The sequence below is a fragment of the Crocodylus siamensis genome, chromosome 5 (genome assembly GCF_052110815.1).
Source record: "Crocodylus siamensis isolate JL-2025a chromosome 5, ASM5211081v1, whole genome shotgun sequence".
NCBI lineage: Eukaryota > Metazoa > Chordata > Crocodylia > Crocodylidae > Crocodylus > Crocodylus siamensis.
This window is the reverse complement of record NC_143399.1, coordinates 160,422,257-160,438,813: the sequence shown is the minus strand read 5'-3', so window position 1 is coordinate 160,438,813 and position 16,557 is coordinate 160,422,257. Positions and strand designations below refer to the sequence as shown.

General features: G+C 41.4%; 1 protein-coding gene and 1 long non-coding RNA gene across 2 annotated transcripts in view; one reads left to right on the top strand and one right to left on the bottom strand.

The window, feature by feature from the left end:
- Positions 1-1,473, top strand: part of LOC149864833 (uncharacterized) — a 38,159-nt gene extending 36,686 nt beyond the window's left edge. The window contains exon 3 of the long non-coding RNA XR_016442299.1: positions 1,454-1,473. This is a non-coding gene — a long non-coding RNA (uncharacterized LOC149864833). The remainder of the gene's footprint in view (positions 1-1,453) is intronic.
- Positions 1-16,557, bottom strand: part of DGKB (diacylglycerol kinase beta) — a 604,653-nt gene that overhangs the window by 83,702 nt on the left and 504,394 nt on the right. The gene's annotated exons all lie outside the window — the stretch shown is intronic.

Here is a 16,557-nt window from a genome sequence, read left to right as displayed (position 1 = left end):
AGAATTACTGCTGTGAAGGTATGTGAGAAGAGTCTGTCATGCTAGATATCAGGAGAAAAGCTATAAAGGTCTCTTTGCCAGTAACAGGGTAATGAATTTTAAAAGACGCAACACTGGGAAACTGCATATGATGCAGAGTAGCCAAATTGCAGCCTGCGTATAAAATATAAGCTCCCACAATTCACCCACATTTCACACTTCTTTACATCAAGGAAAAGATTCAGCCCCACATTCATGGTCCCTGTTTCAAGAAATTCTATTTTAATATATACTAAATAAAAAATAAATATCATGGTAAAATTAGGTTTGGATACCTTAAATGGAAATGGATGTGTAAAATGCTTCCATCCCAGAAAACTTCAAGGATCCCAATTTCCCTTTCAGTTACAAAGCAGGAAGGCTAAAGAGATATCATACTTTGCTTAATTATTTTCTATTTTTCAGTTGCTTTCTTTGCTTTTTAGAAAAAAATAAAATAGAAGACTTGTATTCTGGCTATTTTTTGCATCATGACTGCATTTGTAAAAAAATCCAAAACTATAGACACTGAATTGATCTGTTTATGATGCATATTAAATGAGAGAATAACCTACATCTGTGAAACTGGACTGGATAACTGAGGTGGCCCTTCAAATCCTAAGTCTTAGTCAAAGTCTAAATCCTGTGCTGCTTTTGTTCTTTTTTTTGTTCCAATCTTTTCCAGATGGTGTATCTCTGTGGATTTCACATCCAACCTATTTTACAGTCTTGAATATATTTTTTTATTCTCACCTGTATGCACAATCCACATTTGTAACACATATCACAAAAAGCACCGTGTATTACACCCAAAGTCTAGATTCACTCTCCTTCATCCAATATTGTCCCACAGATGCCAAATGTTACACTGAGGGAAGGACACTATTTCTATACATTTTCTATGCATCAACTCTGCTTTTCTGGTTCCTATAAAAAGCTACACACAATTTATTAATATTTTTCCTATAAATTGCTAAATTGGCAGTCTATAGCTATAATCCTCAAATAATAACGGACTTGGAGAGCAGATGACAATAATATATTGCTTAGGAAAAAATAATTCTTTTAAGAGTGTGCTACAGTGCCCAAAGCTGAAGGCAATCTGCTCAGCTGAAAAGAAGATAGTTATCCCCAAGGGTTTAAAACGGATATTACACTGAAGTTAGTTGCTGTTTATTATATTATCTCTTGTATTTTTATGCACTGAAGTCTTTGTAGAAATAATAGAAGTGAGATATTAACATCAAAATGGGGAATGGATCTGTGGGTCTTGGTGGGGTATTTTGGAAAAGCTACTAGATTTTAACATTTGTAGATAGGACTCAACCCATGTTAATGCACATAGGTAGGAGTCATTAGCAAGGGCTTCAACACAACAGAGGCAGAGCTACAGAAGCTTTTAAATCTTCACAAACATTAAATTATGTGCTTTCAGAGACCTTCTCCAGTTGGCTGACTCTCCTATCTTCTGCACAAGAGAACTTGTCCTAACTTCTTCACTGTCTTTTGGAGTAATGTAGACTGAACAACACTAGGAAGCTAGTTCTCTCATGTTGTCGGTAGGAGTCATATGGGGCTTTCTTTACCTGTGGCATATCAGAAGAAGCAAGAAGAAATAATAGTTTCTTGAGCACGTCCTTATATGTCAAGCATATTAGTTGTACCTTTTGCTCTGTAGCATATGTAGGTTTAAGACTTTGTATGCCCCCAAAATAAAAGTAGTGTTTGGATCAAGCCTCTTTTTATGGTATCTTCTAACAACACTGAAACTGACCCTTACCATTCTGGCCAGGTAGAGACACTACACTTTTACTAGTATAAGTGATTGGAAACTGGTCTAGACCTGTAACAGCACAGAAGTTCGGTGCACATAGACTGCTTTAAAAATGGCAGAACCTGTTGTAACCTGGACTCATGCGCACTCAAACTTAATCAATTTAGGTTAGACCTTGCATCGGACTTCTGTACCAGAACTCTATCAATACACGTTAGGTTGGTGTCCACTGGCATCCCAGGTGCTTTGCAGTTTCTCACTAGCTCCCCCTTGAAAGGAGGTGCATTACCGCTCACCCCATGTTTGGGTGCCTTGTTTGAACCCCAGCCAGCTCCCCCCCGGGCTCTGACAGAGCTAAATCAGTACAGTGCCTGACGATGGTAGGGGAAGGAGGAAGAAAGGGTGCTTGGCTGTGCCCTGCAGCTCGCTCATGCTCCCTGGGGTTGTTCCCACTTGTGGAGGCATGGGGATCCCAGGGTGGGCTCCTGCAGGGCCCAGGGACCTGCATGCTGCCCATGAGCGGGCACAGTCCCAGGGAGCACAACTGGGTTGCAGGGGATGAGTGACCTGCCTACAGTTGACAGATTCCTGTGGCTGATAATGATGGGAAGGATGGTAGTCAGGGTGTGTTCTCTCATGCCGGGCAGCCAATCAGGGGTGGCCTGGCCACTCAGCTGTACTCGGCAGCCTCTGGCAGCCTGGGGGATCCACTGCAAGGCATGCAGGAGCAGCCCCAACCTGCTGGTCTTCACCAGTGTAGGCAGCCTGCATGCCCCACCTCTCCTCGGCCAAAAGGTGAACTCCTGAACTAACCTATGCTATGTACAAAATCCTGCATAAGTTTGATCAAGTCACCGTTGGCTTTTTGACTGTCTGTACTTAGCCTCTGTATTAGCTTTTATGCAACAGAAGGCTTCTTGTTCTTAGAAACAACTTTTCTTAAAATTTGATCCAGATATTTATATGCTTAAGATCTAGGTTTCCTATAACTCAGAGAAAATTAGCAAGACGGTAAAACAGTTTGTATGGTTTCCTTTTAAAGACACATGCTTAAAACAAGAGATAATATATTGACGAGTTCTCTCAAAGAACACCTGTAAATTACTAGTGTTGGATATAAGCCTGTTACTAAAAAGCTTATAAACAATGTAAATCATTTCACGTGAAGTATGGCTTACGTATAAGAGATCCAAAGTGGTCCACTTGCCTTATGCTTCACTTTTTTCCTTGTTGAGGTCAAAAATGAAATGTTGCATTTCTATGAATCAACTTGCCATCTAGTCTTCCCTCTTGCTAATCCAAACTCTCAATGTCACTTGGAATGCTAAAAGGAATTATTCAAAGCTTTCCAGATTTAGAGATGCTGCTTAAGATTGGAAAGCAATCTTGCTAATGCTTTCATTTGCCTACATCAAAAAATGCTATTGAAGAGCTATACATGTACAATTATATTTATAGCTCTATTTGCTCTCCACTCATTTTTAGACCGAAGAAGATGATTTAGAGGAAACACACTGTATCTGCATGTAGTCATACAGGCACATGTGCAAGTTAGGTCATAGATATCTAATTTTCTGCATGTTTATCGGTGCACTAGTTACATATTTGGCATCAGTGTGCGTAGCCAGGAGAGAAGAACACTTCCACTGCATGCAGTGCTTGATGATGCACTAGGGCCAAGTCTACGGAAAGCACTATGTACAGTGTTTATTTTTCCCTCTTGTTTCCTACAAATTTGCTAATTCACACTATTCTCATGCAGATACTGCATAATTCAGACATAAAAATGATGGCTCTTACAGCTTGTGATTTCACAGGATTTGCTGCTTTGTAAAAAGAAAATAATTCCTGGCACCTATAAAAGAGAAAGATGTGCAAGAAGTGATGAAGTCATTATTCTGAATTTGTAAAATTCTATTGCATGATAAATTTCCTTGTTTATTAATCTACTGTATAGTGACTAAACAAAATCCCTTACTTAGGCTGACAAGGTTTTAGGATAAATGTGATATCTTTTACTGGACCAACTAAATAGTTGGAAAAAGTGTTTTTTGCAAGCTTTCAGGTACAAACACCCTTCTTCAGGCACCGGAAGAGTAAGTTGTTGCTTTATGTGCTCTCCTGAGTGGAGAGCACACTTAGGTTGAATCATTTCAACTACCATGCATCAAAATGCTTGGGACATGATTTTAAATGCTTAAAGTATTTGTTGGCATTGCTTTCAAGGGAACAGTCACATAGATACAAATGAAATTCTGTCACAATGTGGGAACACTCCATCTGGGGAAGAAAAATTATTACAAGAAATTTTTTAAGGCTTATCCCATTGACACTTTCTCAGATTGCTTAGTCACAAGTTCATTGATGGAGGGATTATTACAGCATCCTTTGCTATTGTCTACTATATGTTAAGTATGTCTAAAGACAGCACTCCACAAGGCGCTAACCTTGAATCCCCTGCTACCTTAACTCCACTTCTGTTTCAACACTCATTTTGTTTAACCCTTGTCTGAACTCAGCCTCATGTTCTGTCAGTCTGGGGATGTTACAGGTCAATATTCCAGCCACTAGAAGGAGATACACTAATGCTGAAGACAGCCGGTGCTGAATTGTGGTGCTTTCATTTAGAGTACAAACCGGCATTGACCTTGTGTTACCATAAACATTTTTATGGCAGGACAAGTTGTGAGCAACCAGACATCTTAGTCCATTGTCAGTGCTCAAAAATGGTGCTGTGACTAAAGCTGTGAATGGGAGGGCATCTGTTTGCTTACTGAACAACAGCCTAGGGGTTTCCCTGCTTGCAGTGTCCTGGAATCCCCCTGCAGGTGTGTGAGTCAGGCTGCCACACCTGACTTGGGGCATGGTATCCAGGGTCATTGTCTCAAAGGATTGGGCCTCTGGAGACTTAAGAGCAACAAGGCCCCCAAAGACATTTCTCGATGCGAATGAAGCAGGTCAGCTGTGTTGGGACACATCCCAGCACAGCTGATCCCTCTCCAAAGAAAACATCAGTTTATAGCCTTTGAAAACTCATACTTATGCAGGCTGTTCCTCTCTTTCCACTATTACTGATGGTGCTTATTTTGTTTTGTTTTTTTAAAATTTCACTGAATTCTATCTAGTACACAAGGCAAGTTCAGTATTGGTTTAAATGTGAAATTTAATTGGCTTGATGGACAAGTGTTCTTTACTATTGGCTTTTAAATTGGATCTGGGTGACACACAGAGGACTGCTAAGTATTATGAAATAAATACTTCTGTGAAATAAATTGTGACTGTTTCCACAAATTCTGCCAAAGGTCCTGTTAAAAGTTCCAATATTTCATTAAGAGGCTAAAAGTTTACAATGTAACTTTGGCTAACGACTCAATAATTTTGCCCTGGCCCTGCCTGGACAATCTTTCATTCCTGCTGCCAGGCCCCTCTGCATAGAGGTAAACACTGTAATCTATAAATTGATTTTTCAAATTGGGTGCTTTCACACAAGTTAGGGAGGGGTGCCTCAAGACTAATGAGGAGTGCATCAAGTCCAAAAAAAGTTGAGAATCACTGGCCTAGGTGAACATTTACCATGCAAGCTCATCAATGCAGGGACTCTTCATCTGTGTAAAGGAAAGTTTGGCTGCTTACAGTAAAGCAAATTTGCCTAAGTGCATATTCTGTGCTTTTTAAAACATTCACACATATATCCATCATAAAAGAAATGCCAATTTCTCGTTTCTGGAGCTCCTTTATAATTCCTTATATTCATGCTTATAAAATGGACCACACCTGTGAAGTGCTATCTTGTACATTTGAAACAACTATCTTGGTTCTTTTCTTTCTATAGTCTAAATCAGTTGCATTATATTTTGATTTTAAATCAGACACACGCCTGTCCTACAACTGCATATACACAAGCTGTTAACAGATCATTATTCAGTGCAAAAATCAGAAACAAAATAAAGAGAAATGATACTTAAGCAATTCAATCATTTTCATAACCATTTGAGCATTTTGTTTGGAACTGTGAAAATCATTGATTAATCACGGACAAAACCCTGTAGTTCTTATGAAGACGCTATTTCTGAACAGTCATATATAGATGCTTAGCTTTAAACACTGCAATGTCCCACAAAGTTAAAGGAGCTAGATAGGTTAAGCCGGTATGGTAGTAGTACTAGGCCTTTCACTGGCCAACATCATAAAGAAATCAAATTTCAAAACCAATTAGAAACTCCCAAGCAAATTCAATCTTAGTTTTGTCTGAACAAACAGAAAAACAGGATGCTGTCACACAGCAACAAATATATTTTAAATCTATAAATATTTGCAAAATTAAAAGTCTCACAAGACAGACATATCTCACATCTAGGAATTTTTTGAGGTTTTAGAAGATGAAGACAAAATCTCTATCAGCCTAAACTCACCACTGTTAAAAAGTAGCAGTATTGTTTGTAAGCAGGGTGCAGATAAATGTGTTTTCAAACAGTTGTTCAAAGACCTCACAGCAGTTGCCAGCTAGATTGGCTCTAACCACTGTCATACTCTTAACTGTATCTACTGACATTCCACTTTTGTCTTCAAACCAGATGTCACCCATTACTGAGAACATTCTCTCCACAGGTGCATTAGTGTCTCTGCATGCCAAAACAAATTCAGCAAGGAGCAGGAGATTTTAAAATGCATGTTATTATTTTTAAATTATTTAAGATTTTCACCCATCTTTCAGTCAGCCTTCCGCACCCAAAATCCCATGACAGAGAAGGAGAGAAAACTCTCCAGATGAAACAGGGCTTTGATTTCAGAAAGTATAATAGTTCCCTTATTTAAAAAAAATAAACACACACAAACAAAGCTGCCAGCTCTAGCTCTGGGGCTCTGCTCTGCATGCTATTAATAAGGGCTGGATCTTGGTTCAAGAGTGATCTCAAATCTGTTTACTAGGTCAGCAGCACTCAGATGCTGCAGAGGGGATATATCTGGTGCTGAAAGAGGAAGTAGAATGTTTTTCATGAGCAGGCCCATGTATATCTAGATACTAATGCATATCTGAATGAGTTTATTGCTAGAGTTCAGGGTTGAAATCTCCACTGCAATGAAATGCAAAGGATTTAAAACTGTATCACAGATGATTAGATAACAATGTAGGCTTAATTAATACTTATTTAAATGGCCTTAAAGACATCAGTCTCTTATTCACAACAAGGTAGATCCTCAGCTAGCATAAATAGCTACAGCTCCATAGAAGTGAATGAAGCCATTATTTTTGCCTTAGTTGAGGATCTAGCCTTTTGTGCCATGTTATATTTGCTCATACCTGGCAGGGGAAACACCACGAAGTGGTTTTCCCATGGAGGTTAGATCACCTTGAATGGCATTGTGTAGTGAAGGGTGGAGACCCGTCCAAAGCTCTGCTGAAAGTTCCCCCTCACCACAAGAGTCTACTATAGCTTCCCATTGAGAGGATCTCAGCTACATGCCTATTTTATGAAGATGGGAGATTTCTCCCTAGCTTGCTTCTCTGGCCTGTTGGCTATGGGCAAATGAGCCTTGGGGGCATCCAAAACCCAAGACCTCCAGGCTTGGGGCACGCATGTAGGATGTGTGCCATGGATTGGGCATCTCTGAAATACTAGGCTGAAGAGTTTGGGTGTGAAGATACTTGACAGTGGTAACACCACATGGACCTGAATGATTGGGCTCTATTCAGTGGATGATATTCAGAACAAATTTGACTGATTTGGCCTGAGACACGAAATTAAAAATATCTATATCTATATATGTGTGTGTGTGTGTGTGTGTGTGTGTGTGTACGCGAGTGCGCATACGTGCGTGTGTGTGTGTGTGTGCGCACGCGCATGTCTGTTTCCTCTACTAACCGAGAGCTTGCCTACAAGGAAACCTAAAGCAGAGCAAGTTGGGCTCTGAATTTCCAGAGCTACTCTAAACAAACTCTTACGTGGACACTCAAGCCCAAGCTAAGAGTGCCTTTGTGTGGTGTAGTGCTATAAATTCATATCCACACTTGCTTTGCACTAATTTCCCCACACAGATAAGCTCTAAGCTAATAGATCTGTTCCTTACTGAGGAGAGGCCTGTGTTTTTGGAGCTAACTCTTGCTGACACTGCATGGATGCAATTGCTGACGGTTGTGATAGCAGTATGAATGTGAGCATGAACTGTAATTAAAAGACTATGGCTGTTTCTGTACAAATGTTTTTTGCTGACTGACTCATGCAGTCAGAGGGCTTTAAAAATCTTCTCAGCATGGCAAGCAGGGGAGAGAAAACTGGCAGTTTCTAAAGAATCTTCACTTGTACTTGAAGAAAACTTTCTAGCCTTTACGGTTGTGAAGAAACCTTCCAAATGCAAAGGCTGTATACTGAACAATGGATTTCTTGCCTCCAAAAGCTGCAGAGAGATGCCTCTTGGGTTACTCATCACTTTATCTTGTTGCAATACTGACAGCATTGCCAAACTCAAGTATTCAAAAATTCCAAGCTCTAGTCCTCCAAGAAACGACTATTTTTTTTCAGACTTAGAGCTTTTGGGGGGAGGGAGGGCTTCTGTCTTTTGAGGCATTACGATTCAACCTTTCACAGTTTTTCTTTGCAGCACCAAAACCTTTTCTCTGACATATACAGAAAATCTCATATATTCCTTATGATTTCAAAAGCTGGGTCTTTAAGAAAAACACCAAATATTATGAGAGTTTGCAATGTAGTCCTGGGTACTGACTACTTGTCCACAGGCAGGGGGGTACAGGGTGGGTATATGCTGCCCCCAAGATTGGCCCCTGACTTGGCACCACTCAGGACGAGGCAGTTTTTTTGCTGTACAGGCCAGAGGTGTGCTGGGGGGCTGGGGAGAGGGAGGAGTAGCACTGAGCTGCAGCACCGAAGTATAGGAGTGGATATGAGGCTTTTGGTATGCCCCCCGGGGCCGCCCACAAATTGTGTGCCCCCAGACTCAGGAGGTACCAGTCACCCCTGTACATGTCACTTTAGATTGTAATGGACACTGGGGAGGAAGAAGGCAAGACAATGCAGGTAGTTTATTCTGCTTCTTCTACTTAGTTCCTGTGGCATTATTATCATGCAGTTTTTTCCACCTCTGTGCTACAGTGTTGGTATCAGCCTTAGAGCAGGTTTCTGTTCTTGGCACTGCTTTTGTTCCTGCCCATAGGAGGGCGTGAAGGTACTTTATAATTACATTTTAGAGTAAAATAATTATACAGTAAAAAAGGTTAAATATTAGACTCATATTGAAAGTATAGGTTAAAAGCTACCTTCCCCATCTTTCAAGATCAGTCACACTTCTGATCACTTGGTTGATAGAAATTATGCACAATGTAATTTTATATATAGTAATATTATAGGAATGCACTTGGTTTTGGAGGAGAAAGGTAACCATTATTAGTTGAACAAGCTTCTTTCTGCTTGCAAACTGTTAGCTGGAGGATTGTTGTTATTATTATTATTAAAGCCAGTGGATGTGGACATCTGTCAGCTTGCTTCTCTCTCCTATGTGCAACAACTGTGTGTGGTCCTTCTAATAAAGCTCACCACTTAAGCACTCCAAAATGAAACTGCAAGCTGTGCATGCCCCTATGTGTGCTACTTCTGAGCCAGCTGAAAAACATGCCCTCTAGCAAGTACTTTGCTGGGTAGGTAAGAAGGGATAACTACTATGCGAGAATACACATGATCGCTGTTTTGTTCATTTTTTTAAACTACATCACTAAATAAACTTTGTTTACTTTTGCTTATTTGAAGCAAAAATGTATAGCAAACTAAAAAAATCCCTATTTTTAAAAAGCAAGCTTTGTCCTCAGGGTTTTCCCAAATGCACAATGATTACTGTATTAACAGCTGGTATATGAGGTTAGAAAGAGTCAAAGGAAAAATAGCCTCTAATGTGACAAGTGGGTTGATCTCAAGACCCTTTTAGATGGGTGCAGGAGTTGAGTAACCAAAGAGAAAGCACCATTAGCAAGCAATGGTATACCTTCATTTATACAGAGAAATTACTGCATAATTCAAGACTGAACTCTAGCTCCCTTTGTCACTTTCTTTGGATTCCTCAGGTACACATTTCTTAGCCATTTCTCTAAATAGAATCATGACTATGTTTCAAAATGTTAAGATAGGACATGTCTTTTTATTGGTTTAACTAACATTTCAGATATGAAAACTCCTATGATAGTCAAGCTCACATTCAAGAAGGGAAACTGTAAACACACAGAGCACAACTTAACATCCTGCAACATTATCATCATGCAAATCAATCACAAAGTCCAGACTGCACTTCATGCCTTCTTGAGGTCTTGACATAAAGTGAGAAAAAATTTCTAACGAGGGGCAGAAGCACACATTCAGCTGCCTTCCCATCCATCCAAGATGCCCCAGCTCTGATACTTTACATACTTTGTCTTTTTTTATTGCTAGATAGATAACAAAGTCGTTCACCATGCTGTAGAAGTAGTACATGTTAGCTAAATGGATTTTTTTTCTTTTTCAATTATCTAGCAGCATTTTGTCAATTATCTAGCAGTTCACATTGTCCAAACTTCTCATAAACTTCACAGATATGTCAGGCTCCTATAACGATGGAACATATGTTAAGAAGACCCCCAAATCCCTACAGAAATCAAACATGTGGCCCAGACCAAAAGATACTTAATGCATGTACAATGAAAGGAATCCAGTGATTTTTTGAATTCTGTGGTCACAGTGTCACCCTCTCTTTCAAGCTGTTGCAAGCAGTTCCTTCACTTTTAAAGCTAAAAGGCCATCTTCTCTCCTATTAGCTTTTGTTTTAACACAATCTTTTTCTTTCCCTAGCAGAAGAGCTCTGCTTTTCCCATGTGCTGGATTGCTAAGTGAAAGTTTTAACTGCCTATCTGTGAACCCAAGCCAGAGCCTAGAATGTTACTCTCAAGAAACATCTGAGAATTGTGGGATTTTCAGATTTTGACAAGACAATACTATTCTAAGGCAGGGCTTAAAGTAACTCAAAACAGATTTCACACAAATCCTCTTGTTAGGTAGGCCTTATAGGGGCAGAAATAACGTTTGAAAACTAACAGTCAGACATGAAACCCAAGCCATTTAGGCAGCCTTGGGGAAACTTTTGTGAAATACTTTTTTTAAAAAGAAAAGATGTATTTAAGTAGCACATTTTGACTAAAATACCAAATGCAGTTTTAGTAAAATTTAATTTAATTTAAATAAGCTTCATGGGAATTAGGTACTCATGAGTGGGCATGTCTACACATGTACATTTACTGTGCAGTAACCGAAATTACTTACTGTAACCGAAATTACCGAAATTATGGACGCACAGCTACATGTGCCTGCCCATACTGTTCAGTAAATATGGTGACTTACATGACTTGCGCATGTTGCAGGTATCAAATTTATGCCCAATTAGTTACTGTGCATTAATGTACGTGTAGATGTGTTACTGTGCAGTAACCCAGGGGGCCTCCCTGCTGGGTCTGCCCAGCCACTAGGGCTAGGGACAGACATTACACATAAACACATTACACAAACTGCTCTGCTTAATCCCCTAGGCTAGGGACAGAAATTGCACGTAAACTGGTTTAAGTGATCAAAAACTGGTTTAAACCTGTAACAGAACATAAGCTCAATGCACAAAAAACAGTTTCAAAATGGCTGAAACTAGTTTGAGATAAATCTGATTGAATGTAGTATATCAGATTTAACTGAGCTCAAATCAGTTTATGCAACTTCTGTCCCACACCCCTTCCTGGTTTAAGTTAAGCCAGAGTCCTGCAACATCCCAGCATGCTCTCTGGGCTGTGCTCTCAGCTCCAGTGAAGCAGGGCTGGTCCAACCCAGGGGAGGGGGCCTGACCAGATGCTGGCACCAGAAGGGAGTAGGCAAGAGGTTCATTCTCCACCTCCTTCCCATCCCACCAGCATTTCTCTGATGGCTACTCCAGTGGTGGGGGTGTGGCCAGCCCGGGCAGTAGCCTAGAGTGAACTGGCCGGGGGTGGTGGGTTGTGAATCCCCACCTACCTGTCCCATGGACCTGAGCTGGGGTCTGCCAGCTGCTCTCCCCTCACTGCTGCAGGGGTGGGGGTGTGGCCAGATGCTGGTTGGCCTGGCCCCCTCAGATGGCTGGGGGGCAGGATGGGGGATTATTCCCCACTGTACCCCCAGGGGACTGCAGCAGGATCTGCCTGCCCCGAACACCACCACTGCCACTCACATCCAGCACGGGGCAAGTGGCAAGATAAGCCTCCTCCTGCCCCTTCCACCAGATGCCAAAGGGAGTGGGGAATAACTTACCTCCCTGCCTTCCCCCACCTAAGGAGCTCTGCTGGGTAGGCTCTGGTCATGCCTCTGCTCTGCTGCTGGAGCGACAAGGGGGCAGGGCCCTTGATGGGGACAGTAGCCCCTGACATGGTGTCTGGGGAGTGTGAGCTTCTTTCTGGCGGGGCAGCAGGAAGGGAGGCCACGACTGGGGGGGTCTGAGCTGTCATGGACTGTGCAGGGCAAGTGATGGCACTGGGGCTTGGAGGAGGCCACAGCCCTCCAAACCCTCCTAGTGCTGCCACTGCTGCTCCCCTCCCACTCTGTAGCAGCTTTCTCTGCCTCGGCTCTGCCCACAGTGCGGTCCCCCCAATCTGGAGTCCTGCAATGAAAAACACTAATCAAAGTCATCATCCAACATTAAAGTAATCAGATCACCTTAGTTTAAAACACTATAAATATTTTGCTTCATGCACTGATCATCACAGCAAGCAACTGTTAGTATTATTTTTGAGGAGAGGTTGAACGGAATAGGCATGTTCAGCTTGTGAAAGAGGCAATTCAGAGGGGATATCATTGCAGTCTTCAAATACTTGAAGGGCTGCCATAAAGAAGAGGGAAAACACCTTTACTCTCTTGCTGCAGAGAATAGGACATGGACCAATGGTTTGAAGTTGCAACTAAGTAGGTTTAAACTGGATATAAGGAAAGACTTCTCTGATAGAATAGTGAGGCAGTGGAATAGTCTACCTAGGGAAGTTGTGCAGTTTTCATCACTGGACGTATTCAAGAAGAGGCTGAACGAGCATTGGTCAAGGATTCTAGGAGAAGGTATGCCCATGCTACACTAGGAGTATTTCTCATGCTTCTGAGTTGTGCTGGTTGTCACATGGGATTGTGAAGGAATTTTTGTCCCTCTTCTGTAGCTGTGTGTGTCTGTTCTCCCCCCCCACCTTCCTATGAAATATTGGGTGTTGACTACAGCCAAGGCTGGGGATTTTCACTGGGTGTGCCAGTGCTTCTGCTGGGACTTAAAACCAAAGGTTCCCGGCTACAGGGTCTTGTCCCTTCACTTAGAGCTATACAAATTGTCACATCTGAGTTCAGGAAGGAATTTTACCCCATGGTCAGATTGGTACAAACTATAGGAGTTTATTACCTTCTTTGTATACTCTTCCTTGGATCTCTCAAGCATAGATTGACAATCCTGCAGCAGCAGGACACTGGCTGCCATCGTCTTCATGCTCTACCCATGGCAGGTTACATTATGTGATAGATTTGATTATGCAGTTTTAGGCTAGACAAGGATTTGCATGGAATGATTTGGATATGGATGATTCTGCTTCAAGCAGGGGGTTGGACTAAATGATCATCTATTGTTCTAAGATTCAGATCTCTTAAAATGACAAGTTTACATACCCTGGTTAACTGATCATCAGGAATCTGGGTTTTCCATTTGCTAAGGAAAAATGATGAAAATTGTGGATTTTCTCTTTTAACAGGAAACAGAGGGTTCCCCTTGCAGGCTGGCAGAGTTCCAGCCTGCAAGGGGTTTCTTGGGGCTGGGGGGAATGGGAGGAGGACAATCACATGGGGCAGGACACTGACATAACAGGACTGCTCAGCACCACAAAGCAGTAGGGGGCAAAGCTGTAGCTGCACCTGTGTTCTGATGAATGAGGGAAACAGGAGGAGCTCTGATTTTCTAAGATAAACACACAAGATTAATTGTCAAAATATATAGATATTAGAATTTATTTTATTTTAATGATTGAGGTACTGGTAGGCTTCCAAATTGCTTTAAAATTGTAAATATATCAATAAAACATTATGTTCAACTGATACCTATATATATATATATATATATATATATATATATATATATATATATAGTGGTGTTTCATTTTTATTGCAGTAAAACATGGCTTTGGAGTTTTTAAATCAGAGAATTTCCATTTTTAATCAGATAATTTGGGAATTTTAAACAGAAGAAACCAGGATCCCTGCTGATCATAGAATCAAAGGGTTAGAAGGGACATTATGGGTTACCTGTCCCAACCCCCTGCCATGCTTATCAAGCTTCCTCGTGAAAACCTCCAGTGAAAGAGATTCGACAACTTCCGTGGGCAATCTGTTCCACAGAATTGTTGTCCCTGATAAAAGGGACAGAAAAGCACAAACATGCTAGAATACAAATTGCTAAAAAAATAAGTGTACTTCATGAAGATCCTCATTTAGGAAGGGTTAGAGTTTAGTTTAGCAATGATGATCCAGAAAATATGCAAGAAGAAGTGGGGGGGAGGGAGGGTTAGAAGGGAAGGTAATATCTTTTATTGGACTAATAGAATAGTTGAGAGAGATGTTAGACAATCTTTTGGGTACAAAGTGCCTTTCCTCAGATCTCCCTCAGTGCCCAAAAAGTTGTCTAACATCACTCCCAACTATATAGTTGATTCAATAAAACCAAGAAAACCTCTTCCTTCTCACTAATTTGGGGAAACATTTAGGCACGTCTTTAGACTTTAGCATATTCCATTTCAATCAGATTTAAATACATGCTTAAAATTCAGCAGATGCTTAAGTACTTTCTTGAAGGGAAGTGTGATACCACACTGACCATGAAGGGGATAATTGGAGTGAATATGGAATTAATGAGCCGTGGAAGCTCCATTAATACAAGATGAAACACATAGAAAGAACCAGGCTAAGCATAGGGAGAAAGGTAAAATAGTGAATATAGAGATATCACAGAACGCAGCCTTGGAGCAAGGAAGCTTTGGATCATCTCTTGAGAGAAGAGCGCTGGATGTAGGTAAGGGTTTGAGAAAAGTTGCATAAGAACAACTCTGGTAAGCCAAGGGAAAGGAGAGTATTCAAGAGGAGTGACTTCCTTTGATTCTATATCCCGGAATAAGAGGGGGATGAACGACTTTAGGAGGAGAGACTGAAATTGGTAATTTCTTTGTATTTTTCAGTACTAAAAGCAGGACTGGGAAGATACCTCAGAATATGTTTAAGGGGAGCACATACAATTTTCTCATCATGACAGCTGGTACAGTGGAGTTGCATCATATGTGCATTCAACTTACGCGAATTCAACCAGATGTCTTCGACAAAAAAAAAAAAAAAAAGAGAAAATAATTTAAATAGTGCGGGCGATTCCACCCGCCATTCCACTCAATGAGCGTATGCCCCGGAGTAAGCATGAGATGGGAGACGTGAATCTGCTGTTCTCTTAGTCGGTGTCAGTTCCCATGTGCCTCTCATAGTGTGAGCATCTCGCCGCGTGTAAATATGGCCACAACGAACCTAGCATCCATGCCATCAAGAGTCCGTAATTTTGACTATACGCAATTTTTGCCTTATGCGCTGACTTTTGAAACTAACCCCCATGTAATGCGACTCCGCTGTACCTTAAAGACTCTAAGGAAGGCGCTAGCCTAAGAAGTAATAGGACTCTGGAGACCTTTTCGCCCAACAGAGGAAAGTGTGTCCATATAGTACAAGGCAGCTCTGTACTGAGACATACTATTCCAGCTCCCAATATGTTAGCTCCTAGTGAAATTGAAACAAATAAATTGACTGTAAAGTGGTTTATCCACCTAGTGTGACATTGCACAGGTGCTCATAACCTTCTCCATTTTACAGTTTACTAACTTCTGGTTCAGGAGAGCAAACATGGTACATCTCAGCATAGAACAGCTTTAGGCTTCATAGACATATCCTGAGGGACCAGGAGGGGACATTCAGGGTCAAGGAAATAACATGGCTTACCAGATGGGATACTGTAGCCCAGGGTTGCTCAACCCCTGGCTTGTGGCCCTGATCTGCCCTGAAGTCCTGTATCATCTAGTCTACAGAGCTTCCTATGGGTCTGGAAATTTGATGGCAGGGGAATGGTGGAACTACTCGAACACTGCCAAATTTTCAAACCCACAGGGAGCCCTTGGCCCTGCGTGCTGGATCAGGTACTCTATCCCAGCATGCAAAGCCAATCCCAGCATGCTGGGGTCGGGGGGGGGGAGGGCGGTAGGCCCCCAGGGGACTAATCCCAGTGAATGGGGGTGGGGGAGGATGGTGCTAGGACCCAGGGCCTGATGACTCCTGGTTAATATATTTTAATCTTACTAAGTTAATATTTTAAACTGAAGGCATGACAGCATGGCAGGTGACTACAAAGGAATAGGAAGTGGATTTATCATGTGTTTTCTGAGCTCAGTAACCACCTATACAAATACTCTTACCTGATGGTTAAGGAAAGCTAAATCATGCTAGTTTACCCCTCTTTCACTGAGCGCTAAGTTGACAGAGTGTACCCTACTTACTATGGTGTTAGGGCATGCAAAGTCAGTTACCAAGAAGCAGCTGATATTCAACCCCTTTTACTCCTTCGTGCAACCATTAAGGTGTTTGCACAATGACACTTTTCAGGTGCTTAATCAGTCTACTAGTGAGGCCTTGGTGAAATTCACAAGTGCTACAAGATTGACAAATATTTCC